Source organism: Aplidium turbinatum, chromosome 3 (genome assembly GCF_918807975.1).
Source record: "Aplidium turbinatum chromosome 3, kaAplTurb1.1, whole genome shotgun sequence".
Taxonomy (NCBI): Eukaryota; Metazoa; Chordata; class Ascidiacea; order Aplousobranchia; family Polyclinidae; genus Aplidium; species Aplidium turbinatum.
In genome coordinates, this window is record NC_137474.1 from 13,310,132 (window position 1) to 13,333,431 (window position 23,300).

At 36.5% G+C, this 23,300-nt stretch overlaps 40 non-coding genes across 40 annotated transcripts; 14 read left to right on the forward strand and 26 right to left on the reverse strand.

Annotated features, from left to right (window-relative positions):
- Positions 1–246: 246 nt before the first annotated feature.
- Trnam-cau (transfer RNA methionine (anticodon CAU)) lies at positions 247–319 on the reverse strand. The gene has a single exon. It is a non-coding gene; the product is annotated as a tRNA-Met (tRNA).
- Positions 320–554: 235 nt separating this feature from the next.
- Positions 555–627, forward strand: Trnaa-ggc (transfer RNA alanine (anticodon GGC)). Its single transcript has one exon. It is a non-coding gene; the product is annotated as a tRNA-Ala (tRNA).
- Positions 628–1,773: 1,146 nt separating this feature from the next.
- On the reverse strand, positions 1,774–1,846 carry Trnam-cau (transfer RNA methionine (anticodon CAU)). Its single transcript has one exon. It is a non-coding gene; the product is annotated as a tRNA-Met (tRNA).
- A 235-nt stretch (positions 1,847–2,081) lies between these two features.
- Positions 2,082–2,154, forward strand: Trnaa-agc (transfer RNA alanine (anticodon AGC)). The gene has a single exon. It is a non-coding gene; the product is annotated as a tRNA-Ala (tRNA).
- Positions 2,155–2,320: 166 nt separating this feature from the next.
- Positions 2,321–2,393, reverse strand: Trnav-aac (transfer RNA valine (anticodon AAC)). The gene has a single exon. It is a non-coding gene; the product is annotated as a tRNA-Val (tRNA).
- A 417-nt stretch (positions 2,394–2,810) lies between these two features.
- On the reverse strand, positions 2,811–2,883 carry Trnam-cau (transfer RNA methionine (anticodon CAU)). The gene has a single exon. It is a non-coding gene; the product is annotated as a tRNA-Met (tRNA).
- A 235-nt stretch (positions 2,884–3,118) lies between these two features.
- Positions 3,119–3,191, forward strand: Trnaa-ggc (transfer RNA alanine (anticodon GGC)). Its single transcript has one exon. It is a non-coding gene; the product is annotated as a tRNA-Ala (tRNA).
- Positions 3,192–4,337: 1,146 nt separating this feature from the next.
- Trnam-cau (transfer RNA methionine (anticodon CAU)) lies at positions 4,338–4,410 on the reverse strand. Its single transcript has one exon. It is a non-coding gene; the product is annotated as a tRNA-Met (tRNA).
- Positions 4,411–4,645: 235 nt separating this feature from the next.
- Trnaa-agc (transfer RNA alanine (anticodon AGC)) lies at positions 4,646–4,718 on the forward strand. Its single transcript has one exon. It is a non-coding gene; the product is annotated as a tRNA-Ala (tRNA).
- Positions 4,719–4,884: 166 nt separating this feature from the next.
- On the reverse strand, positions 4,885–4,957 carry Trnav-aac (transfer RNA valine (anticodon AAC)). Its single transcript has one exon. It is a non-coding gene; the product is annotated as a tRNA-Val (tRNA).
- A 417-nt stretch (positions 4,958–5,374) lies between these two features.
- Trnam-cau (transfer RNA methionine (anticodon CAU)) lies at positions 5,375–5,447 on the reverse strand. Its single transcript has one exon. It is a non-coding gene; the product is annotated as a tRNA-Met (tRNA).
- A 235-nt stretch (positions 5,448–5,682) lies between these two features.
- Trnaa-agc (transfer RNA alanine (anticodon AGC)) lies at positions 5,683–5,755 on the forward strand. The gene has a single exon. It is a non-coding gene; the product is annotated as a tRNA-Ala (tRNA).
- Positions 5,756–6,901: 1,146 nt separating this feature from the next.
- On the reverse strand, positions 6,902–6,974 carry Trnam-cau (transfer RNA methionine (anticodon CAU)). The gene has a single exon. It is a non-coding gene; the product is annotated as a tRNA-Met (tRNA).
- A 235-nt stretch (positions 6,975–7,209) lies between these two features.
- Positions 7,210–7,282, forward strand: Trnaa-agc (transfer RNA alanine (anticodon AGC)). Its single transcript has one exon. It is a non-coding gene; the product is annotated as a tRNA-Ala (tRNA).
- A 166-nt stretch (positions 7,283–7,448) lies between these two features.
- Trnav-aac (transfer RNA valine (anticodon AAC)) lies at positions 7,449–7,521 on the reverse strand. Its single transcript has one exon. It is a non-coding gene; the product is annotated as a tRNA-Val (tRNA).
- A 417-nt stretch (positions 7,522–7,938) lies between these two features.
- On the reverse strand, positions 7,939–8,011 carry Trnam-cau (transfer RNA methionine (anticodon CAU)). The gene has a single exon. It is a non-coding gene; the product is annotated as a tRNA-Met (tRNA).
- Positions 8,012–8,246: 235 nt separating this feature from the next.
- Positions 8,247–8,319, forward strand: Trnaa-agc (transfer RNA alanine (anticodon AGC)). Its single transcript has one exon. It is a non-coding gene; the product is annotated as a tRNA-Ala (tRNA).
- Positions 8,320–9,465: 1,146 nt separating this feature from the next.
- On the reverse strand, positions 9,466–9,538 carry Trnam-cau (transfer RNA methionine (anticodon CAU)). Its single transcript has one exon. It is a non-coding gene; the product is annotated as a tRNA-Met (tRNA).
- A 235-nt stretch (positions 9,539–9,773) lies between these two features.
- Positions 9,774–9,846, forward strand: Trnaa-agc (transfer RNA alanine (anticodon AGC)). Its single transcript has one exon. It is a non-coding gene; the product is annotated as a tRNA-Ala (tRNA).
- Positions 9,847–10,012: 166 nt separating this feature from the next.
- On the reverse strand, positions 10,013–10,085 carry Trnav-aac (transfer RNA valine (anticodon AAC)). Its single transcript has one exon. It is a non-coding gene; the product is annotated as a tRNA-Val (tRNA).
- Positions 10,086–10,502: 417 nt separating this feature from the next.
- Positions 10,503–10,575, reverse strand: Trnam-cau (transfer RNA methionine (anticodon CAU)). The gene has a single exon. It is a non-coding gene; the product is annotated as a tRNA-Met (tRNA).
- Positions 10,576–10,810: 235 nt separating this feature from the next.
- Positions 10,811–10,883, forward strand: Trnaa-agc (transfer RNA alanine (anticodon AGC)). Its single transcript has one exon. It is a non-coding gene; the product is annotated as a tRNA-Ala (tRNA).
- A 166-nt stretch (positions 10,884–11,049) lies between these two features.
- Positions 11,050–11,122, reverse strand: Trnav-aac (transfer RNA valine (anticodon AAC)). Its single transcript has one exon. It is a non-coding gene; the product is annotated as a tRNA-Val (tRNA).
- A 419-nt stretch (positions 11,123–11,541) lies between these two features.
- Trnai-gau (transfer RNA isoleucine (anticodon GAU)) lies at positions 11,542–11,614 on the reverse strand. Its single transcript has one exon. It is a non-coding gene; the product is annotated as a tRNA-Ile (tRNA).
- Positions 11,615–11,856: 242 nt separating this feature from the next.
- Positions 11,857–11,929, forward strand: Trnaa-agc (transfer RNA alanine (anticodon AGC)). Its single transcript has one exon. It is a non-coding gene; the product is annotated as a tRNA-Ala (tRNA).
- A 173-nt stretch (positions 11,930–12,102) lies between these two features.
- Positions 12,103–12,175, reverse strand: Trnav-aac (transfer RNA valine (anticodon AAC)). The gene has a single exon. It is a non-coding gene; the product is annotated as a tRNA-Val (tRNA).
- A 1,205-nt stretch (positions 12,176–13,380) lies between these two features.
- Positions 13,381–13,453, reverse strand: Trnav-cac (transfer RNA valine (anticodon CAC)). Its single transcript has one exon. It is a non-coding gene; the product is annotated as a tRNA-Val (tRNA).
- Positions 13,454–14,125: 672 nt separating this feature from the next.
- On the reverse strand, positions 14,126–14,198 carry Trnam-cau (transfer RNA methionine (anticodon CAU)). The gene has a single exon. It is a non-coding gene; the product is annotated as a tRNA-Met (tRNA).
- Positions 14,199–14,433: 235 nt separating this feature from the next.
- Positions 14,434–14,506, forward strand: Trnaa-agc (transfer RNA alanine (anticodon AGC)). The gene has a single exon. It is a non-coding gene; the product is annotated as a tRNA-Ala (tRNA).
- Positions 14,507–15,447: 941 nt separating this feature from the next.
- Trnav-cac (transfer RNA valine (anticodon CAC)) lies at positions 15,448–15,520 on the reverse strand. Its single transcript has one exon. It is a non-coding gene; the product is annotated as a tRNA-Val (tRNA).
- Positions 15,521–16,766: 1,246 nt separating this feature from the next.
- Positions 16,767–16,839, reverse strand: Trnav-aac (transfer RNA valine (anticodon AAC)). Its single transcript has one exon. It is a non-coding gene; the product is annotated as a tRNA-Val (tRNA).
- Positions 16,840–17,255: 416 nt separating this feature from the next.
- Trnam-cau (transfer RNA methionine (anticodon CAU)) lies at positions 17,256–17,328 on the reverse strand. Its single transcript has one exon. It is a non-coding gene; the product is annotated as a tRNA-Met (tRNA).
- A 235-nt stretch (positions 17,329–17,563) lies between these two features.
- Positions 17,564–17,636, forward strand: Trnaa-agc (transfer RNA alanine (anticodon AGC)). The gene has a single exon. It is a non-coding gene; the product is annotated as a tRNA-Ala (tRNA).
- Positions 17,637–18,278: 642 nt separating this feature from the next.
- Trnav-cac (transfer RNA valine (anticodon CAC)) lies at positions 18,279–18,351 on the reverse strand. The gene has a single exon. It is a non-coding gene; the product is annotated as a tRNA-Val (tRNA).
- A 715-nt stretch (positions 18,352–19,066) lies between these two features.
- Positions 19,067–19,139, reverse strand: Trnam-cau (transfer RNA methionine (anticodon CAU)). Its single transcript has one exon. It is a non-coding gene; the product is annotated as a tRNA-Met (tRNA).
- Positions 19,140–19,373: 234 nt separating this feature from the next.
- Positions 19,374–19,446, forward strand: Trnaa-agc (transfer RNA alanine (anticodon AGC)). Its single transcript has one exon. It is a non-coding gene; the product is annotated as a tRNA-Ala (tRNA).
- Positions 19,447–19,612: 166 nt separating this feature from the next.
- Trnav-aac (transfer RNA valine (anticodon AAC)) lies at positions 19,613–19,685 on the reverse strand. The gene has a single exon. It is a non-coding gene; the product is annotated as a tRNA-Val (tRNA).
- A 724-nt stretch (positions 19,686–20,409) lies between these two features.
- Positions 20,410–20,482, forward strand: Trnaa-agc (transfer RNA alanine (anticodon AGC)). Its single transcript has one exon. It is a non-coding gene; the product is annotated as a tRNA-Ala (tRNA).
- A 671-nt stretch (positions 20,483–21,153) lies between these two features.
- Positions 21,154–21,226, reverse strand: Trnav-cac (transfer RNA valine (anticodon CAC)). The gene has a single exon. It is a non-coding gene; the product is annotated as a tRNA-Val (tRNA).
- A 730-nt stretch (positions 21,227–21,956) lies between these two features.
- Positions 21,957–22,029, reverse strand: Trnam-cau (transfer RNA methionine (anticodon CAU)). The gene has a single exon. It is a non-coding gene; the product is annotated as a tRNA-Met (tRNA).
- Between the last annotated feature and the right edge of the window lie 1,271 nt (positions 22,030–23,300).

Genomic DNA, 23,300 nt, shown 5'->3' on the forward strand with positions numbered 1-23,300 from the left:
GTTCGTACTGCTGTTACAAAGCGGTTGGTATGAGTGTTTCGAATATCTTTAGGATAGTGATTTTCTAACATCTTCTTTTTGGTTTCACTTCTTTTTTCATTGTTGTTTTAAAGGATTGGTACAAGAAAACATGAGTTTTGGAAGTGTATTTAAAATTGAAATTAACAAAATTATTTTCGAAGTTGATGGCTACAATTGGATGAAACGTCAAAACCGTTATGCCTGAAAATAGTATTTTTAAATGTATGCCTCGAGTGAGAACCGAACTCACGACCTTGATATTATGAGACTCACGCGCTACCTACTGCGCCATCGAGGCGACGAAAAAGTGGACATTAATGATCATGAAATCGAAAATACAAGGTTTTTCATACGTTTTTATCATGCACTATTTGCTCTAAAAATGCATATATGCTTTGGTGTGTGAAAAGTCAGTGAACAAACTAACTCTGTTTACATGTTGAACTTGAATTTTTATTAATAGAATACCACCAGATAATATCATTGAATTTTTCACTAAAAAGAGATTTTCATTACCACTCAGCTTTGTGCAAGTGGGTGTAGCTCAGATGGTAGAGCGCGCGCTTGGCATGCGCGAGGTACCGGGATCGATACCCGGCACCTCCACTTCCATGTCTCAACCACCATTTTGTGAAGCAGTGACCAAGCCTCTCAAATTTAAACAAAAATCTAGATTCTAAACTTCAGATATAAGTACAGTCGACTCCGCTTAATTCGGACACTTTGTTTCCGCTCACTTTTGGGCGAATTAAGCGGAGAAACAGCTTTGTCCGCATTAAGCGGAAAATCAATTGTTCGTTTCTTGGTATGCGTAAAGGCAGACAACGCATTAAAAATACTATTCTGTTGCGTAATAAATGAATTGCAGCTGCTCTATACTGCAGTAATTGGCACTGATCTCATAAAAGGCACAAGAATTATACGTTCTAGTTAGTTGTATTGTGCAGTATTTCGATACCAAGCGATTCAACAAATATAAACTACACTACGAAAACTACATTTCAAACAATTGGCGATTCAGCTCGTAAAAAGATTTTGGTTATAGGCAAATTGTTCGTAAGCAATTATTCGTAAAGCAATTGTTTGTAAGCAATTGTTCGTAAAACAATTGTTCGTAAACTGTTTTTTGTAAAATGAAATCGTAAAACAACTCTTCGTGAAGCATTTCTTCGTATACATCAAGTTTTAACTGCATGCACAAAAAAATGCTTCAGGAAGAGTTGTTTTACGAAGAATTAATTTTACGAACAATTGTTTTACGAACAATTGCTTACGAACAATTGTTTTACGAACAATTGCTTTACGAACAATTGCTTACGAACAATTGCTTACGAACAATTGCTTACGAACAATTTGTCGGACACCAAAGATTTTACCATTTGCAAACAGAATGGTTTATGAAGACGAAAGCGAATGGCAAATATCATTAAAATATGAGGAAAACAAATAAGCTTATAGACCAACGACTGAACCTTGCGTGGTTCCACATGGTACACATTTAGAGTTCGTATTGCTTTTACAAAGCGGTTGGTATGAGTCTTTCGGATATCTTTCGGATAGTGATTGTCTAACATCTTCTTTTTGGTTCCACTTTTTTTTTCATTGTTGTTTTAAAGGATTGGTACAAGAAAACATGAGTTTTGGAAGTGTATTTAAAATTGAAATTAACAAAATTCTTTTCGATGTTGATGGATGAAACAATTGGATGAAACATCAAAACCGTTATACCTAAAAATAGTATTTTTAAATGTATGCCTCGAGTGAGGATCGAACTCACGACCTTGAGATTATGAGACTCATGCGCTACCTACTGCGCCATCGAGGTGATGAAAAAGTGGACATTTATGATCATAAAATCAAAAATACAAGATTTTTCATACGTTTTTATCATGCTCTATTTGCTCTAAAAATCCATATATGCTTTGGTGTGTGAAAAGTCAATGAACAAACTAACTCTGTTTACATGTTGAACTTGAATTTTTATTAATAGAATACCACCAGATAATATCATTGAGTCTTTCACTAAAAAGAGATTTTCATTACCACTCAGCTTTGTGCAAGGCGGTGTAGCTCAGATGGTAGAGCGCGCGCTTAGCATGCGCGAGGTACCGGGATCAATACCCGGCACCTCCATTTCCATGCCTCAAGTAGCATTTTGTGAAGCAATGATAAGCGCTTCCCAATTTAATCTAGATTTTAAACTTCAGATAAAAGTATTTGAAAATGATATTTTGATCGGTGGTGTTTGTTCGTCATCTATTGATGGGATTTTAGTTCAAAACTAAAGGAATATGGAAAATGTTTCCGCCCGGGCTCGAACCGGGGACCTTTCGCGTGTTAGGCGAACGTGATAACCACTACACTACGAAAACCACATTTCAAACAATTTGCGATTCAGCTGGTAAAAAAAATTTTGCCATTTGCAAACAGAATGGTTTATGAAGACGAAAGCGAATGGTAAATGTCATTAAAATATGAGGAAAACAAATAAGTTATAGGCCAAGTATTGAACTTTGCGTGGTTCCACATGGTATACGTTTAGGGTTCGTACTGCTGTTACAAAGCGGTTGGTATGAGTGTTTCGAATATCTTTAGGATAGTGATTTTCTAACATCTTCTTTTTGGTTTCACTTCTTTTTTCATTGTTGTTTTAAAGGATTGGTACAAGAAAACATGAGTTTTGGAAGTGTATTTAAAATTGAAATTAACAAAATTATTTTCGAAGTTGATGGCTACAATTGGATGAAACGTCAAAACCGTTATGCCTGAAAATAGTATTTTTAAATGTATGCCTCGAGTGAGAACCGAACTCACGACCTTGATATTATGAGACTCACGCGCTACCTACTGCGCCATCGAGGCGACGAAAAAGTGGACATTAATGATCATGAAATCGAAAATACAAGGTTTTTCATACGTTTTTATCATGCACTATTTGCTCTAAAAATGCATATATGCTTTGGTGTGTGAAAAGTCAGTGAACAAACTAACTCTGTTTACATGTTGAACTTGAATTTTTATTAATAGAATACCACCAGATAATATCATTGAATTTTTCACTAAAAAGAGATTTTCATTACCACTCAGCTTTGTGCAAGTGGGTGTAGCTCAGATGGTAGAGCGCGCGCTTGGCATGCGCGAGGTACCGGGATCGATACCCGGCACCTCCATTTCCATGTCTCAACCACCATTTTGTGAAGCAGTGACCAAGCCTCTCAAATTTAAACAAAAATCTAGATTCTAAACTTCAGATATAAGTACAGTCGACTCCGCTTAATTCGGACACTTTGTTTCCGCTCACTTTTGGGCGAATTAAGCGGAGAAACAGCTTTGTCCGCATTAAGCGGAAAATCAATTGCTCGTTTCTTGGTATGCGTAAAGGCAGACAACGCATTAAAAATACTATTCTGTTGCGTAATAAATGAATTGCAGCTGCTCTATACTGCAGTAATTGGCACTGATCTCATAAAAGGCACAAGAATTATACGTTCTAGTTAGTTGTATTGTGCAGTATTTCGATACCAAGCGATTCAACAAATATAAACTACACTACGAAAACTACATTTCAAACAATTGGCGATTCAGCTCGTAAAAAGATTTTGGTTATAGGCAAATTGTTCGTAAGCAATTATTCGTAAAGCAATTGTTTGTAAGCAATTGTTCGTAAAACAATTGTTCGTAAACTGTTTTTTGTAAAATAAAATCGTAAAACAACTCTTCGTGAAGCATTTCTTCGTATACATCAAGTTTTAACTGTATGCACAAAAAAATGCTTCAGGAAGAGTTGTTTTACGAAGAATTAATTTTACGAACAATTGTTTTACGAACAATTGCTTACGAACAATTGTTTTACGAACAATTGCTTTACGAACAATTGCTTACGAACAATTGCTTACGAACAATTGCTTACGAACAATTTGTCGGACACCAAAGATTTTACCATTTGCAAACAGAATGGTTTATGAAGACGAAAGCGAATGGCAAATATCATTAAAATATGAGGAAAACAAATAAGCTTATAGACCAACGACTGAACCTTGCGTGGTTCCACATGGTACACATTTAGAGTTCGTATTGCTTTTACAAAGCGGTTGGTATGAGTCTTTCGGATATCTTTCGGATAGTGATTGTCTAACATCTTCTTTTTGGTTCCACTTTTTTTTTCATTGTTGTTTTAAAGGATTGGTACAAGAAAACATGAGTTTTGGAAGTGTATTTAAAATTGAAATTAACAAAATTCTTTTCGATGTTGATGGATGAAACAATTGGATGAAACATCAAAACCGTTATACCTAAAAATAGTATTTTTAAATGTATGCCTCGAGTGAGGATCGAACTCACGACCTTGAGATTATGAGACTCATGCGCTACCTACTGCGCCATCGAGGTGATGAAAAAGTGGACATTTATGATCATGAAATCAAAAATACAAGATTTTTCATACGTTTTTATCATGCTCTATTTGCTCTAAAAATCCATATATGCTTTGGTGTGTGAAAAGTCAATGAACAAACTAACTCTGTTTACATGTTGAACTTGAATTTTTATTAATAGAATACCACCAGACAATATCATTGAGTTTTTCACTAAAAAGAGATTTTCATTACCACTCAGCTTTGTGCAAGGCGGTGTAGCTCAGATGGTAGAGCGCGCGCTTAGCATGCGCGAGGTACCGGGATCAATACCCGGCACCTCCATTTCCATGCCTCAAGTAGCATTTTGTGAAGCAATGATAAGCGCTTCCCAATTTAATCTAGATTTTAAACTTCAGATAAAAGTATTTGAAAATGATATTTTGATCGGTGGTGTTTGTTCGTCATCTATTGATGGGATTTTAGTTCAAAACTAAAGGAATATGGAAAATGTTTCCGCCCGGGCTCGAACCGGGGACCTTTCGCGTGTTAGGCTAACGTGATAACCACTACACTACGAAAACCACATTTCAAACAATTTGCGATTCAGCTGGTAAAAAAAATTTTGCCATTTGCAAACAGAATGGTTTATGAAGACGAAAGCGAATGGCAAATGTCATTAAAATATGAGGAAAACAAATAAGTTATAGGCCAAGTATTGAACTTTGCGTGGTTCCACATGGTATACGTTTAGGGTTCGTACTGCTGTTACAAAGCGGTTGGTATGAGTGTTTCGAATATCTTTAGGATAGTGATTTTCTAACATCTTCTTTTTGGTTTCACTTCTTTTTTCATTGTTGTTTTAAAGGATTGGTACAAGAAAACATGAGTTTTGGAAGTGTATTTAAAATTGAAATTAACAAAATTATTTTCGAAGTTGATGGCTACAATTGGATGAAACGTCAAAACCGTTATGCCTGAAAATAGTATTTTTAAATGTATGCCTCGAGTGAGAACCGAAATCACGACCTTGAGATTATGAGACTCACGCGCTACCTACTGCGCCATCGAGGCGACGAAAAAGTGGACATTAATGATCATGAAATCGAAAATACAAGGTTTTTCATACGTTTTTATCATGCACTATTTGCTCTAAAAATGCATATATGCTTTGGTGTGTGAAAAGTCAGTGAACAAACTAACTCTGTTTACATGTTGAACTTGAATTTTTATTAATAGAATACCACCAGATAATATCATTGAATTTTTCACTAAAAAGAGATTTTCATTACCACTCAGCTTTGTGCAAGTGGGTGTAGCTCAGATGGTAGAGCGCGCGCTTAGCATGCGCGAGGTACCGGGATCGATACCCGGCACCTCCATTTCCATGTCTCAACCACCATTTTGTGAAGCAGTGACCAAGCCTCTCAAATTTAAACAAAAATCTAGATTCTAAACTTCAGATATAAGTACAGTCGACTCCGCTTAATTCGGACACTTTGTTTCCGCTCACTTTTGGGCGAATTAAGCGGAGAAACAGCTTTGTCCGCATTAAGCGGAAAATCAATTGCTCGTTTCTTGGTATGCGTAAAGGCAGACAACGCATTAAAAATACTATTCTGTTGCGTAATAAATGAATTGCAGCTGCTCTATACTGCAGTAATTGGCACTGATCTCATAAAAGGCACAAGAATTATACGTTCTAGTTAGTTGTATTGTGCAGTATTTCGATACCAAGCGATTCAACAAATATAAACTACACTACGAAAACTACATTTCAAACAATTGGCGATTCAGCTCGTAAAAAGATTTTGGTTATAGGCAAATTGTTCGTAAGCAATTATTCGTAAAGCAATTGTTTGTAAGCAATTGTTCGTAAAACAATTGTTCGTAAACTGTTTTTTGTAAAATGAAATCGTAAAACAACTCTTCGTGAAGCATTTCTTCGTATACATCAAGTTTTAACTGCATGCACAAAAAAATGCTTCAGGAAGAGTTGTTTTACGAAGAATTAATTTTACGAACAATTGTTTTACGAACAATTGCTTACGAACAATTGTTTTACGAACAATTGCTTTACGAACAATTGCTTACGAACAATTGCTTACGAACAATTGCTTACGAACAATTTGTCGGACACCAAAGATTTTACCATTTGCAAACAGAATGGTTTATGAAGACGAAAGCGAATGGCAAATATCATTAAAATATGAGGAAAACAAATAAGCTTATAGACCAACGACTGAACCTTGCGTGGTTCCACATGGTACACATTTAGAGTTCGTATTGCTTTTACAAAGCGGTTGGTATGAGTCTTTCGGATATCTTTCGGATAGTGATTGTCTAACATCTTCTTTTTGGTTCCACTTTTTTTTTCATTGTTGTTTTAAAGGATTGGTACAAGAAAACATGAGTTTTGGAAGTGTATTTAAAATTGAAATTAACAAAATTCTTTTCGATGTTGATGGATGAAACAATTGGATGAAACATCAAAACCGTTATACCTAAAAATAGTATTTTTAAATGTATGCCTCGAGTGAGGATCGAACTCACGACCTTGAGATTATGAGACTCATGCGCTACCTACTGCGCCATCGAGGTGATGAAAAAGTGGACATTTATGATCATGAAATCAAAAATACAAGATTTTTCATACGTTTTTATCATGCTCTATTTGCTCTAAAAATCCATATATGCTTTGGTGTGTGAAAAGTCAATGAACAAACTAACTCTGTTTACATGTTGAACTTGAATTTTTATTAATAGAATACCACCAGACAATATCATTGAGTTTTTCACTAAAAAGAGATTTTCATTACCACTCAGCTTTGTGCAAGGCGGTGTAGCTCAGATGGTAGAGCGCGCGCTTAGCATGCGCGAGGTACCGGGATCAATACCCGGCACCTCCATTTCCATGCCTCAAGTAGCATTTTGTGAAGCAATGATAAGCGCTTCCCAATTTAATCTAGATTTTAAACTTCAGATAAAAGTATTTGAAAATGATATTTTGATCGGTGGTGTTTGTTCGTCATCTATTGATGGGATTTTAGTTCAAAACTAAAGGAATATGGAAAATGTTTCCGCCCGGGCTCGAACCGGGGACCTTTCGCGTGTTAGGCTAACGTGATAACCACTACACTACGAAAACCACATTTCAAACAATTTGCGATTCAGCTGGTAAAAAAAAATTTGCCATTTGCAAACAGAATGGTTTATGAAGACGAAAGCGAATGGCAAATGTCATTAAAATATGAGGAAAACAAATAAGTTATAGGCCAAGTATTGAACTTTGCGTGGTTCCACATGGTATACGTTTAGGGTTCGTACTGCTGTTACAAAGCGGTTGGTATGAGTGTTTCGAATATCTTTAGGATAGTGATTGTCTAACATCTTCTTTTTGGTTTCACTTCTTTTTTCATTGTTGTTTTAAAGGATTGGTACAAGAAAACATGAGTTTTGGAAGTGTATTTAAAATTGAAATTAACAAAATTATTTTCGAAGTTGATGGCTACAATTGGATGAAACGTCAAAACCGTTATGCCTGAAAATAGTATTTTTAAATGTATGCCTCGAGTGAGAACCGAACTCACGACCTTGATATTATGAGACTCACGCGCTACCTACTGCGCCATCGAGGCGACGAAAAAGTGGACATTAATGATCATGAAATCGAAAATACAAGGTTTTTCATACGTTTTTATCATGCACTATTTGCTCTAAAAATGCATATATGCTTTGGTGTGTGAAAAGTCAGTGAACAAACTAACTCTGTTTACATGTTGAACTTGAATTTTTATTAATAGAATACCACCAGATAATATCATTGAATTTTTCACTAAAAAGAGATTTTCATTACCACTCAGCTTTGTGCAAGTGGGTGTAGCTCAGATGGTAGAGCGCGCGCTTAGCATGCGCGAGGTACCGGGATCGATACCCGGCACCTCCATTTCCATGTCTCAACCACCATTTTGTGAAGCAGTGACCAAGCCTCTCAAATTTAAACAAAAATCTAGATTCTAAACTTCAGATATAAGTACAGTCGACTCCGCTTAATTCGGACACTTTGTTTCCGCTCACTTTTGGGCGAATTAAGCGGAGAAACAGCTTTGTCCGCATTAAGCGGAAAATCAATTGCTCGTTTCTTGGTATGCGTAAAGGCAGACAACGCATTAAAAATACTATTCTGTTGCGTAATAAATGAATTGCAGCTGCTCTATACTGCAGTAATTGGCACTGATCTCATAAAAGGCACAAGAATTATACGTTCTAGTTAGTTGTATTGTGCAGTATTTCGATACCAAGCGATTCAACAAATATAAACTACACTACGAAAACTACATTTCAAACAATTGGCGATTCAGCTCGTAAAAAGATTTTGGTTATAGGCAAATTGTTCGTAAGCAATTATTCGTAAAGCAATTGTTTGTAAGCAATTGTTCGTAAAACAATTGTTCGTAAACTGTTTTTTGTAAAATGAAATCGTAAAACAACTCTTCGTGAAGCATTTCTTCGTATACATCAAGTTTTAACTGCATGCACAAAAAAATGCTTCAGGAAGAGTTGTTTTACGAAGAATTAATTTTACGAACAATTGTTTTACGAACAATTGCTTACGAACAATTGTTTTACGAACAATTGCTTTACGAACAATTGCTTACGAACAATTGCTTACGAACAATTGCTTACGAACAATTTGTCGGACACCAAAGATTTTACCATTTGCAAACAGAATGGTTTATGAAGACGAAAGCGAATGGCAAATATCATTAAAATATGAGGAAAACAAATAAGCTTATAGACCAACGACTGAACCTTGCGTGGTTCCACATGGTACACATTTAGAGTTCGTATTGCTTTTACAAAGCGGTTGGTATGAGTCTTTCGGATATCTTTCGGATAGTGATTGTCTAACATCTTCTTTTTGGTTCCACTTTTTTTTTCATTGTTGTTTTAAAGGATTGGTACAAGAAAACATGAGTTTTGGAAGTGTATTTAAAATTGAAATTAACAAAATTCTTTTCGATGTTGATGGATGAAACAATTGGATGAAACATCAAAACCGTTATACCTAAAAATAGTATTTTTAAATGTATGCCTCGAGTGAGGATCGAACTCACGACCTTGAGATTATGAGACTCATGCGCTACCTACTGCGCCATCGAGGTGATGAAAAAGTGGACATTTATGATCATGAAATCAAAAATACAAGATTTTTCATACGTTTTTATCATGCTCTATTTGCTCTAAAAATCCATATATGCTTTGGTGTGTGAAAAGTCAATGAACAAACCAACTCTGTTTACATGTTGAACTTGAATTTTTATTAATAGAATACCACCAGACAATATCATTGAGTTTTTCACTAAAAAGAGATTTTCATTACCACTCAGCTTTGTGCAAGGCGGTGTAGCTCAGATGGTAGAGCGCGCGCTTAGCATGCGCGAGGTACCGGGATCAATACCCGGCACCTCCATTTCCATGCCTCAAGTAGCATTTTGTGAAGCAATGATAAGCGCTTCCCAATTTAATCTAGATTTTAAACTTCAGATAAAAGTATTTGAAAATGATATTTTGATCGGTGGTGTTTGTTCGTCATCTATTGATGGGATTTTAGTTCAAAACTAAAGGAATATGGAAAATGTTTCCGCCCGGGCTCGAACCGGGGACCTTTCGCGTGTTAGGCTAACGTGATAACCACTACACTACGAAAACCACATTTCAAACAATTTGCGATTCAGCTGGTAAAAAAAATTTTGCCATTTGCAAACAGAATGGTTTATGAAGACGAAAGCGAATGGCAAATGTCATTAAAATATGAGGAAAACAAATAAGTTATAGGCCAAGTATTGAACTTTGCGTGGTTCCACATGGTATACGTTTAGGGTTCGTACTGCTGTTACAAAGCGGTTGGTATGAGTGTTTCGAATATCTTTAGGATAGTGATTTTCTAACATCTTCTTTTTGGTTTCACTTCTTTTTTCATTGTTGTTTTAAAGGATTGGTACAAGAAAACATGAGTTTTGGAAGTGTATTTAAAATTGAAATTAACAAAATTATTTTCGAAGTTGATGGCTACAATTGGATGAAACGTCAAAACCGTTATGCCTGAAAATAGTATTTTTAAATGTATGCCTCGAGTGAGAACCGAACTCACGACCTTGAGATTATGAGACTCACGCGCTACCTACTGCGCCATCGAGGCGACGAAAAAGTGGACATTAATGATCATGAAATCGAAAATACAAGGTTTTTCATACGTTTTTATCATGCACTATTTGCTCTAAAAATGCATATATGCTTTGGTGTGTGAAAAGTCAGTGAACAAACTAACTCTGTTTACATGTTGAACTTGAATTTTTATTAATAGAATACCACCAGATAATATCATTGAATTTTTCACTAAAAAGAGATTTTCATTACCACTCAGCTTTGTGCAAGTGGGTGTAGCTCAGATGGTAGAGCGCGCGCTTAGCATGCGCGAGGTACCGGGATCAATACCCGGCACCTCCATTTCCATGCCTCAAGTAGCATTTTGTGAAGCAATGATAAGCGCTTCCCAATTTAATCTAGATTTTAAACTTCAGATAAAAGTATTTGAAAATGATATTTTGATCGGTAGTGTTTGTTCGTCATCTATTGATGGGATTTTAGTTCAAAACTAAAGGAATATGGAAAATGTTTCCGCCCGGGCTCGAACCGGGGACCTTTCGGGTGTTAGGCTAACGTGATAACCACTACACTACGAAAACCACATTTCAAACAATTTGCGATTCAGCTGGTAAAAAAAATTTTGCCATTTGCAAACAGAATGGTTTATGAAGACGAAAGCGAATGGCAAATGTCATTAAAATATGAGGAAAACAAATAAGTTATAGGCCAAATATTGAACCTTGCGTGGTTCCACATGGTATACGTTTAGGGTTCGTATTGCTGTTACAAAGCGGTTGGTATGAGTGTTTCGAATATCTTTAGGATAGTGATTGTCTAACATCTTCTTTTTGGTTCCACTTTTTTTTTCATTGTTGTTTTAAGGATTGGTACAAGAAAACATGAATTTTGGAAGTGCATTTAAACTTGAAATTAACAAAATTATTTTCGAAGTTGATGGCTACAGTTGAATGAAACGTCAAAACCGTTATTATGCCTGAAAATAGTATTTTTAAATGTATGCCTCGAGTGAGGATCGAACTCACGACCTTGAGATTATCAGACTCACGCGCTACCTACTGCGCCATCAAGGCGACGAAAAAGTGGATATTTATGATCATAAAACCGAAAATACAAGGTTTTTTTAACATTTTTATCATGCACTATTTGCTCTAAAAATGCATATATGCTTTGGTGTGTGAAAAGTCAGTGAACAAACTAACTCTGTTTACATGTTGATGGTTGAACTTGAATTTTTATTAATAGAATACCACCAGATAATATCATTGGGTCTTTCACTAAAAACAGATTTTCATTACCACTCAGCTTTGTGCAAGGGGGTGTAGCTCAGATGGTAGAGCGCGCGCTTAGCATGCGCGAGGTACCGGGATCAATACCCGGCACCTCCATTTCTATGTCTCAATTATCATTTTGTGAAGCAGTGATAAGCGCTTCCCAATTTAATCTAGATTTTAAACTTCAGATAAAAGTATTTGAAAATGATATTTTGAACGGTGGTGTTTGTTTGTCATCTATTGATGGGATTTTAGTTCAAAACTATAGGAATATGGAAAATGGAAAATGTTTCCGCCCGGGCTCGAACCGGGGACCTTTCGCGTGTTAGGCGAACGTGATAACCACTACACTACGAAAACCACATTTCAAACAATAGGCGATTCAGCTCGTAAAAAAAATTTTGCTAAAGGAGTTGGCTCTGAAACACTTCAGCATACCTGCCACATCAGCATTTTCCGAGCGATTCTTTTTGACCGCGGCTTGGCGGAAACTAAGCTGCGCTCCCGTTCAGCGTTGCCAGATGGGGAAATAGAATATCAAATTAAAAAATTCTGGTGAAATTTACAGGTCTTTATTGCCAAGCTTTTTGACATTGGAACCAGATAACTTTTTGGTGAAATCTGGTGAAATTTTCCCTACTCAATTTTTTTCAGGAAAGTTTTTTCAATTTTTTTAAACTTTTTAGCAATAGGCTATAATCCCTGCTCGTATAGAAAACGTTTTGCAAGAGGTTTGCATATGGATGATGGCAGTGTCTTATGTCTTAAAAACTATTTGTATTTAAGCGAAATTGCTTTATTTAAGGTCAGGGCCGTAGCCAGACCGCAGAGCAAGGGGGGGCAACTTTTCTTTTAATGGGGGGATACGAAAAATTTTTTTGGGCAAAATCATTATAATTGCAGCTGTTGCTCTAGAATGTTGGGATTTTGTCAGGGAGGGCGAATTTTTTCAGGGGCGGGTGCGATGTTCCCCTGGCCCCCGGCTGGTTACGGGCCTGTTTAAGGAATTTTAAATATCTGGTGAAATTTAATTACTTTTTGTTGCCAAGCGGCTTCTATCATCTGGCAACACTGCTCCTACTTGGCTGGAAGTCATTTAGAATGCCTTAATGTGTTGCATTGCAACAAACATTTACTTTGATTGTGTAGCTTTTGTGTCTGAAATTTTTTACTTTTTGTGTTGCTGGAGCCTGGAAGTTAATAGGATTCAGTATTCTGGATTCGATTCTAGATTCGGTTTAATATTCCGGAATAATTCTGGAATAGTGAATTATTCTGAATTGCCCATCCCTAATTGAAATAGTACAGTAATTCTTCAAATACTGTGTCCTGTGTCCGAATTAAGCGGAGAATTGTCCGAATTAACGGAAGTCTTTTACGTGCAATTTTTACTTTTGTTCTGTTCCGGAGCATTGTGGCCGAATAAAGCGGCTGTCCGAGTTATCCGGTGTCCGAATTAAGCGGAGTCGACTGTATTTGAAAATGATATTTTGGTCAGTGGTGTATGTTTCATTGTCTTCATCAATTAATGGTATTTAAGTTCAAAACTAAACGAATATGGAAAATGTTTTCGCCCGGGCTCGAACCGGGGACCTTTCGCGTGTGAGGCGAACGTGATAACCACTACACTACGAAAACAACATTTCAAACAATAGGCGATTCAGCTCATAAAAAGATTTTGTGTATAGGCAAATTGTTCGTAAAGCAATTGTTCGTAAACTGTTTTTTGTAAAATGAAATCCGTAAAACAATTCTTCGTAAAGCATTTCTTCGTATACATCGAGTTTTAACTGCATGCACGAAAAAATACTTCAGAAAGAGTTGTTTTACGAAGAATTAATTTTACGAACAATTGTTTTACGAACAATTGCTTACGAACAATTGCTTTACGAACAATTGCTTACGAACAATTTGTCGGACACCAAAGATTTTACTATTTGCAAACAGAATGGTTTATGAAGACGAAAGCGAATGGCAAATATCATTAAAATATGAGGAAAACAAATAAGCTTATAGACCAACGACTGAACCTTGCGTGGTTCCACATGGTACACGTTTAGAATTCGTATTGCTTTTACAAAGCGGTTGGTATGAGTGTTTCGGATATCTTTAGGATAGTGATTGTCTAACATCTTCTTTTTGGTTCCACTTTTTTTTTCATTGTTGTTTTAAAGAATTGGTACAAGAAAACATGAGTTTTGGAAGTGTATTTAAAATTGAAATTAACAAAATTATTTTCGATGTTGATGGATGAAACAATTGGATGAAACGTCAAAACCGTTATGCCCGAAAATAGTATTTTTAAATGTATGCCTCGAGTGAGGATCGAACTCACGACCTTGAGATTATGAGACTCACGCGCTACCTACTGCGCCATCGAGGCGACAAAAAAGTGGACATTTATGAACATCTAATCGAAAATAAAAGGTTTTTCTAACGTTTTTATCATGCACTATTTGTTCTAAAAATGCATATATGCTTTGGTGTGTGAAAAGTCAGTGAACAAACTAACTCTGTTTACATGTTGAACTTGAATTTTTATTAATAGAATACCACCAGATAATATCATTGAGTCTTTTACTAAAAAGATATTTTCATTACCACTCAGCTTTGTGCAAGGGGGTGTAGCTCAGATGGTAGAGCGCGCGCTTAGCATGCGCGAGGTACCGGGATCGATACCCGGCACCTCCATTTCCATGTCTCAACCACCATTTTGTGAAGCAGTGACCAAGCGTCCCAAATTTAAACAAAATTCTAGATTTTAAACTTCAGATATAAGTACAGTCGACTACGCTTAATTCGGACACTATGTTTCCGCTAGAGACAGTAGAATATCGGGATGCGCAACTACATCCGCTTTTGGCTTATCCGCAACACTAGAAGGGTTGCGATTTTTTCTGATTTACAAAATAATGTACATTTTATAGGTTATATAAAAAGAAAGAAGTTGGTTTTAAAGTAATTTAAGGTTTTTAGTTGAAAACAAGCGAGCAACAAAGCGTGAAAAAAATGTCAAATTGGCAATTGACCCTTCTAATGTTGGCGGAACAACGGAGTTGCGCGTCCCGGTATCTACCGTCCCTAGTTTCCGCTCACTTTTGGCGAATTAAGCGGAGAAACAGCTTTGTCCGCATTAAGCGGAAAATCAATTGTTCGTTTCTTGGTATGCGTAAAGGCAGACAACGCATTAAAAATACCATTCTGTTGCGTAATAAATGAATTGCAGCTGCTCTATACTGCAGTAATTGGCACTGATCTCATAAAAGGCACAAGAATTATACGTTCTAGTTAGTTGTATTGTGCAGTATTTCGATACCAAGCGATTCAACAAATATATTACTGTGTAACACACACATATATGATTGAAATAGTACAGTAATTCTTCAAATACTGTGTCCTGTGTCCGAAATAAGCGGAGAATTGTCCGAATTAGCGGAAGTATTTTACGTACAATTTTTACTTTTCTTCCGTTCCGGAGCATTGTGGCCGAATAAAGCGGCTGTCCGGGTTATCCGGTGCCGAATTAAGCGGAGTCGATTGTGTTTGAAAATGATATTTTGGTCAGTGGTGTATGTTTCATTGTCTTCATCAATTAATGGTATTTAAGTTCAAAACTAAACGAATATGGAAAATGTTTTCGCCCGGGCTCGAACCGGGGACCTTTCGCGTGTGAGGCGAACGTGATAACCACTACACTACGAAAACTACATTCCAAACAGTTGGCGATTCAGCTCGTACAGAGATTTTGGTTATAGGCAAATTGTTCGTAAGCAATTGTTCGTAAAGCAATTGTTCGTAAAGCAATTGTTCGTAAACTGTTTTTTGTAAAATGAAATCCGTAAAACAATTCTTCGTAAAGCATTTCTTCGTATACATCAAGTTTTAACTGCATGCACGAAAAAATGCTTTAGGAAGAATTGTTTTACGAAGAATTAATTTTACGAACAATTGTTTTACGAACAATTGCTTACGAACAATTGCTTTACGAACAATTGCTTACGAACAATTTGTCGGACACCAAACATTTTACTATTTGCAAACAGAATGGTTTATGAAGACGAAAGCGAATGGCAAATATCATTAAAATATGAGGAAAACAAATAAGCTTATAGACCAACGACTGAACCTTGCGTGGTTCCACATGGTACACGTTTAGAGTTCGTATTGCTTATACAAGCGGTTGGTATGAGTCTTTCGGATATCTTTCGGATAGTGATTGTCTAACATCTTCTTTTTGGTTCCACTTTTTTTTTCATTGTTGTTTTAAAGGATTGGTACAAGAAAACATGAGTTTTGGAAGTGTATTTAAAATTGAAAGTAACAAAATTATTTTCCATGTTGATGGATGAAACGTCAAAACCGTTATGCCCGAAAATAATATTTTTAAATGTACGGCTCGAGTGAGGATCGAACTCACGACCTTGAGATTATGAGACTAACGCGCTACCTACTGCGCCATTGAGGCGACGAAAAAGTGGACATTTATGATCATGAAATCGAAAATACAAGATTTTTCATACGTTTTTATCATGCACTATTTGCTCTAAAAATGCATATATGCTTTGGACTTTGGTGTGTGAAAAGTCAGTGAACAAACTAACTCTGTTTACATGTTGATTGTTGAACTTGAATTTTTATTAATAGAATACCACCAGATAATATCATTGGGTCTTTTACTAAAAACATATTTTCGTTACCACTCAGCTTTGTGCAAGGGGGTGTAGCTCAGATGGTAGAGCGCGCTTAGCATGCGCGAGGTACCGGGATCGATACCCGGCACCTCCATTTCTATGTCTCAAGTATCATTTTGTGAAGCAGTGATAAGCGCTTCCCATTTTAATCTAGATTTTAAACTTCAGATAAAAGTATTTGAAAATGATATTTTGATCGGTAGTGTTTGTTCGTCATCTATTGATGGGATTTTAGTTCAAAACTAAAGGAATATGGAAAATGTTTCCGCCCGGGCTCGAACCGGGGACCTTTCGCGTGTTAGGCGAACGTGATAACCACTACACTACGAAAACCACATTTCAGACTATTGGCGATTCAGCTCGTAAAAAAAATTTTGCCATTTGCAAACAGAATGGTTTATGAAGACGAATGCGAATGGCAAATGTCATTAAAATATGAGGAAAACAAATAAGTTATAGGCCAAGTATTGAACCTTGCGTGGTTCCACATGGTATACGTTTAGGGTTCGTACTGCTGTTACAAAGCGGTTGGTATGAGTGTTTCGAATATCTTTAGGATAGTGAATTTCTAACATCTTCTTTTTGGTTTCACCTCTTTTTTCATTGTTGTTTTAAGGGTTGGTACAAGAAAACATGAATTTTGGAAGTGCATTTAAACTTGAAATTAACAAAATTATTTTCGAAGTTGATGGCTACAATTGGATGAAACGTCAAAACCGTTATGCCTGAAAATAGTATTTTTAAATGTATGTCTCGAGTGAGGATCGAACTCACGACCTTGAGATTATGAGCTTCACGCGCTACCTACTGCGACATCGAGGCGACGAAAAAGTGGACATTTATGATCATGAAACTGAAAATACAAGGTTTTTCATACGTTTTTATCATGCACTATTGGCTCTAAAAATGCATATATGCTTTGGTGTGTGAAAAGTCAGTGAACAAACTAACTCTGTTTACATGTTGAACTTGAATTTTTATTAATAGAATACCACCAGACAATATCATTGAGTCTTTTACAAAAAAGAGATTTTCCTTACCACTTAGCTTTGTGCAAGGGGGTGTAGCTCAGATGGTAGAGCGCGCGCTTAGCATGCGCGAGGTACCGGGATCGATACCCGGCACCTCCATTTCCATGTCTTAACCACCATTTTTTGAAGCAGTGACCAAGCGTCCCAAATTTAAACAAAATTCTAGATTCTAAACTTTAGATATAAGTACAGTCAACTCCGCTTAATTCGGACACTTTGGTTCCGCTCACTTTTGGCCGAATTAAGCGGAAAATCAATTGTTTGTTTCTTGGTATGCGTAAAGGCAGACAACGCATTAAAAATACCATTCTGTTGCGTAATAAATGAATTGCAGCTGCTCTATACTGCAGTAATTGGCACTGATCTCATAAAAGGCACAAGAATTATACGTTCTAGTTAGTTGTATTGTGCAGTATTTCGATACCAAGCGATTCAACAAATATATTACTGTGTAACACACACATATGTGATTGAAATAGTACAGTAATTCTTCAAATACTGTGTCCTGTGTCCGAATTAAGCGGAGAATTGTCCGAGTTAACGGAAGTCTTTTACGTGCAATTTTTACTTTTGTTCTGTTCCGGAGCATTGTGGCCGAATAAAGCGGCTGTCCGAGTTATCCGGTGTCCGAATTAAGCGGAGTCGACTGTATTTGAAAATGATATTTTGGTCAGTGGTGTATGTTTCATTGTCTTCATCAATTAATGGTATTTAAGTTCAAAATTAAACGAATATGGAAAATGTTTTCGCCCGGGCTCGAACCGGGGACCTTTCGCGTGTGAGGCGAACGTGATAACCACTACACCACGAAAACTACATTCCAAACAATTGGCGATTCAACTCGTACAGAGATTCTGGTTATAGGCAAATTGTTCGTAAGCAATTGTTCGTAAAGCAATTGTTCGTAAGCAATTGTTTGTAAACTGTTTTTTGTAAAATGAAATCCGTAAAACAACTCTTCGTAAAGCATTTCTTCGTATACATCAAGTTTTAACTGCATGCACGAAAAAATACTTCAGGAAGAGTTGTTTTACGAAGAATTAATTTTACGAACAATTGTTTTCGAACAATTGCTTTACGAACAATTGCTTACGAACAATTGCTTTACGAACAATTGCTTACGTACAATTTGTCGGACACCAAAGATTTTACTATTTGCAAACAGAATGATTTATGAAGACGAAAGCGAATGGCAAATATCATTAAAATACGAGGAAAACAAATAAGCTTATAGACCAACGACTAAACCTTGCGTGGTTCCACATGGTACACGTTTAGAGTTCGTATTGCTTTTACAAAGCGGTTGGTATGAGTCTTTCGGATATCTTTAGGATAGTGATTGTCTAACATCTTCTTTTTGGTACCACTTTTCTTTTCATTGTTGTTTTAAAGAATTGGCATTAAGAAAACATGAGTTTTGGAAGTGTATTTAAAATTGAAATTAACAAAATTATTTTCTATGTTGATAGATGAAACAATTGGATGAAACGTCAAAACCGTTATGCCTGAAAATAGTATTTTTAAATGTATGCCTCGAGTGAGGATCGAACTCACGACCTTGAGATTATGAGACTCACGCGCTACCTACTGCGCCATCGAGGCGACAAAAAATTAGACATTTATGATCATCTAATCGAAAATACAAGGTTTTCATACGTTTTTATCATGCACTATTGGTTCTAAAAATGCATATATGCTTTGGTGTGTGAAAAGTCAGTGAACAAACTAACTCTGTTTACATGTTGAACTTGAATTTTTATTAATAGAATACCACCAGATAATATCATTGAGTCTTTCACTAAAAAGAGATTTTCATTACCACTCAGCTTTGTGCAAGGGGGTGTAGCTCAGATGGTAGAGCGCGCGCTTAGCAAGCGCGAGGTACCGGGATCAATACCCGGCACCTCCATTTCTATGTCTCAAGTAGCATTTTGTGAAGCAGTGATAAGTGCTTTCCAATTTAATCTAGATTTTAAACTTCAGATAAAAGTATTTGAAAATGATATTTTGGTCGGTGGTGTTTGTTCGTCATCCATTGATGGGATTTTAGTTCAAAACTAAAGGAATATGGAAAATGTTTCCGCCCGGGCTCGAACCGGGGACCTTTCGCGTGTTAGGCGAACGTGATAACCACTACACTACGAAAACCACATTTCAAACAATTGGCGATTCAGCTGGTAAAAAAAATTTTGCCATTTGCAAACAGGATGGTTTATGAAGACGAAAGCAAATGTCAAATGTCATTAAAATATGAGGAAAACAAATAAGTTATAGGCCAAGTATTGAACCTTGCGTGGTTCCACATGGTATACGTTTAGGGTTCGTATTGCTGTTACAAAGCGGTTGGTATGAGTGTTTCGAATATCTTTAGGATAGTGATTGTCTAACATCTTCTTTTTGGTTCCACTTCATTTTTCATTGTTGTTTTCAAGGATTGGTACAAGAAAACATGAATTTTGGAAGTGCATTTAAAATTGAAATTAACAAAATTATTTTCGAAGTTGATGGCTACAATTGGATGAAACGTCAAAACCGTTATGCCTGAAAATTGTATTTTTAAATGTATGCCTCGAGTGAGAACCGAACTCACGACCTTGAGATTATGATACTCACGCGCTACTTACTGCGCCATCGAGGCGACAAAAAGTGGACATTTATGATCATGAAATCGAAAATACAAGGTTTTTCATACGTTTTTATCATGCACTATTTGCTCTAAAAATGCATATATGCTTTGGTGTGTGAAAAGTCAGTGAACAAACTAACTCTGTTTACATGTTGAACTTGAATTTTTATTAATAGAATACCACCCGATAATATCATTGAGTCTTTTACTAAAAAAAGATTTTTATTACCACTCAGCTTTGTGCAAGGGGGTGTAGCTCAGATGGTAGAGCGCGCGCTTAGCATGCGCGAGGTACCGGGATCGATACCCGGCACCTCCATTTCCATGTTTCAACCACCATTTTGTGAAGCAGGGACCATAAGCGTCCCAAATTTAAACAAAATTCTAGATTCTAAACTTCAGATATAAGTACAGTCGACTCCGCTTAATTCGGACACTTTGTTTCAGCTCACTTTTGGGCGAATTAAGCGGAGAAACAGCTTTGTCCGCATTAAGCGGAAAATCAATTGTTCGTTTCTTGGTATGCGTAAAGGCAGACAACGCATTAAAAATACTATTCTGTTGCGTAATAAATGAATTGCAGCTGCTCTATACTGCTGTAATTGGCACTGATCTCATAAAAGGCACAAGAATTATACGTTCTAGTTAGTTGTATTGTGCAGTATTTCGATACCAAGCGATTCAACAAATATGTTACTGTGTAACACACACATATATGATTGAAATAGTACAGTAATTCTTCAAATACTGTGTCCTGTGTCCGAATTAAGCGGAGAATTGTCCGAATTAACGAAAGTATTTTACGTGCAATTTTTACTTTTGTTCCGTTCCCGAGCATTGTGGCCGAATAAAGCGGCTGTCCGAGTTATCCGGTGTCCGAATTAAGCGGAGTCGACTGTATTTGAAAATGATATTTTGGTCAGTGGTGTACGTTTCATTGTCTTCATCATTTAATGGTATTTAAGTTCAAAACTAAATGAATATGGAAAATGTTTTCGCCCGGGCTTGAACCGGGGACCTTTCGCGTGTGAGGCGAACGTGATAACCACTACACTACGAAAACTACATTTCAAACAATTGGCGATTCAACTCGTACAGAGATTTTGGTTATAGGCAAATTGTTCGTAAAGCAATTGTTCGTAAAGCAATTGTTTGTAAAACAATTGTTTGTAAGCAATTGTTCGTAAAACAATTGTTCGTAAACTGTTTTTTTGTAAAATGAAATCCATAAAACAATTCTTCGTAAAGCATTTCTTCGTATACATCAAGTTTTAACTGCATGCACGAAAAAATTCTTTAGGAAGAATTGTTTTACGAAGAATTAATTTTACGAACAATTGTTTTACGAACAATTGCTTACGAACAATTGCTTTACGAACAATTGCTTACGAACAATTTGTCGGGCACCAAATATTTTACTATTTGCAAACAGAATGGTTTATGAAGACGAAAGCGAATGGCAAATATCATTAAAATATGAGGAAAACAAATAAGCTTATAGACCAACGACTGAACCTTGCGTGGTTCCACATGGTACACGTTTAGAGTTCGTATTGCTGTTACAAAGCGGTTGGTATGAGTGTTTCGGATATCTTTAGGATAGTGATTGTCTAACATCTTCTTTTTTGTTCCACTTTTTTTTTTCATTGTTGTTTTAAAGGATTGTCATAAGAAGACATGAATTTTGGAAGTGCATTTAAACTTGAAATTAACAAAATTATTTTCGATGTTGATGGCTACAATTGGATGAAACGTCAAAACCGTTATGCCTGAAAATAGTATTTTTAAATGTATGCCTCGAGTGAGAACCGAACTCACGACCTTGATATTATGAGACTCACGCGCTACCTACTGCGCCATCGAGGCGACGAAAAAGTGGGCATTAATGATCATGAAATCGAAAATACAAGGTTTTTCATACGTTTTTATCATGCACTATTTGCTCTAAAAATGCATATATGCTTTGGTGTGTGAAAAGTCAGTGAACAAACTAACTCTGTTTACATGTTGAACTTGAATTTTTATTAATAGAATACCACCAGATAATATCATTGAGTCTTTTACTAAAAAGAGATTTTCCTTACCACTCAGCTTTGTTTGTTTGTTTGTTTGTTTGTTTATCTTTATCCTGCATTGCGGGAAAGCGGACTTGAGCGCTATGCATCGGTGTACGCCTTCCGACGTACACCTGACCCACGCTGCAGCCGACAGCAATGTCTGTTTCCGGTTGTCTACTCTACTTATAGTGAGGTAGATAACCCTGAAAATACTTCATTTGGTGACACAAGCATGAAAATTGGCACACATGTACTTTGGACCATGTAGATTTCCAAAGTTTAATTAACCAAACAAAAATTTAAAATGGCGGCCCGTGACGTCAAAATTCAAAATGGCCGCCATGCAGGTCCTGGACTGACATAGGAAAGTTGCTTTATGGAAGCAATGTAGATGTGTCTCATTTCTCACTACCTTGAAAATGTTACTTTTAAGACAGTATGAATGATTTAAGATGGTAATTGACAAAAACAAGTGTGTAACGTACTATGGACAGTGTTCCCGACAATTATTCACCAAATCAAACGTCATATAAAAACCGATGTGGTCTATTGAATCGTAGCGTATTACGTCATGGAATTTTTCCTAAAAAATGAGCTAAAATTGCACCATCGTTCGTAAGACTTGTGTCAAACCTGTTTAAACATGAAATATTGCATCAGCCTCTTTGAACACCTGTTTGAATGACTTCATAATTGTCTTTCATTATTGCGTCACAGAAACTGCTGACGTGCTTTTGAAATATTGCAAATCATTCTGGTCATTCGTAAAATCGTTTGTTGGAAGTCGGTCGCATGTTTGGCTGTTTGCTTGGTGCTTGCTAGCTGGAGAAATTTTCCGTCTTTTATCCAAGTAATCTGTTCTGTAGTGACAAGTTTTAGTGGTGTACGGCGTTGCACTCCATTTTCGACAGCCAGGTGGCTAATTTTACAGAAATACAATTTTGAATAGACGTTTCAAAGGAGTGTTTCTTTTTCGGTCATTACATGCAGACGAACGGATTCGGGAATCTTATGTTACAATTTTCCCACGAAGAGATTATGGTTTACCGCTGTGACCAGACAGAGAAAGGGTTTCACAAA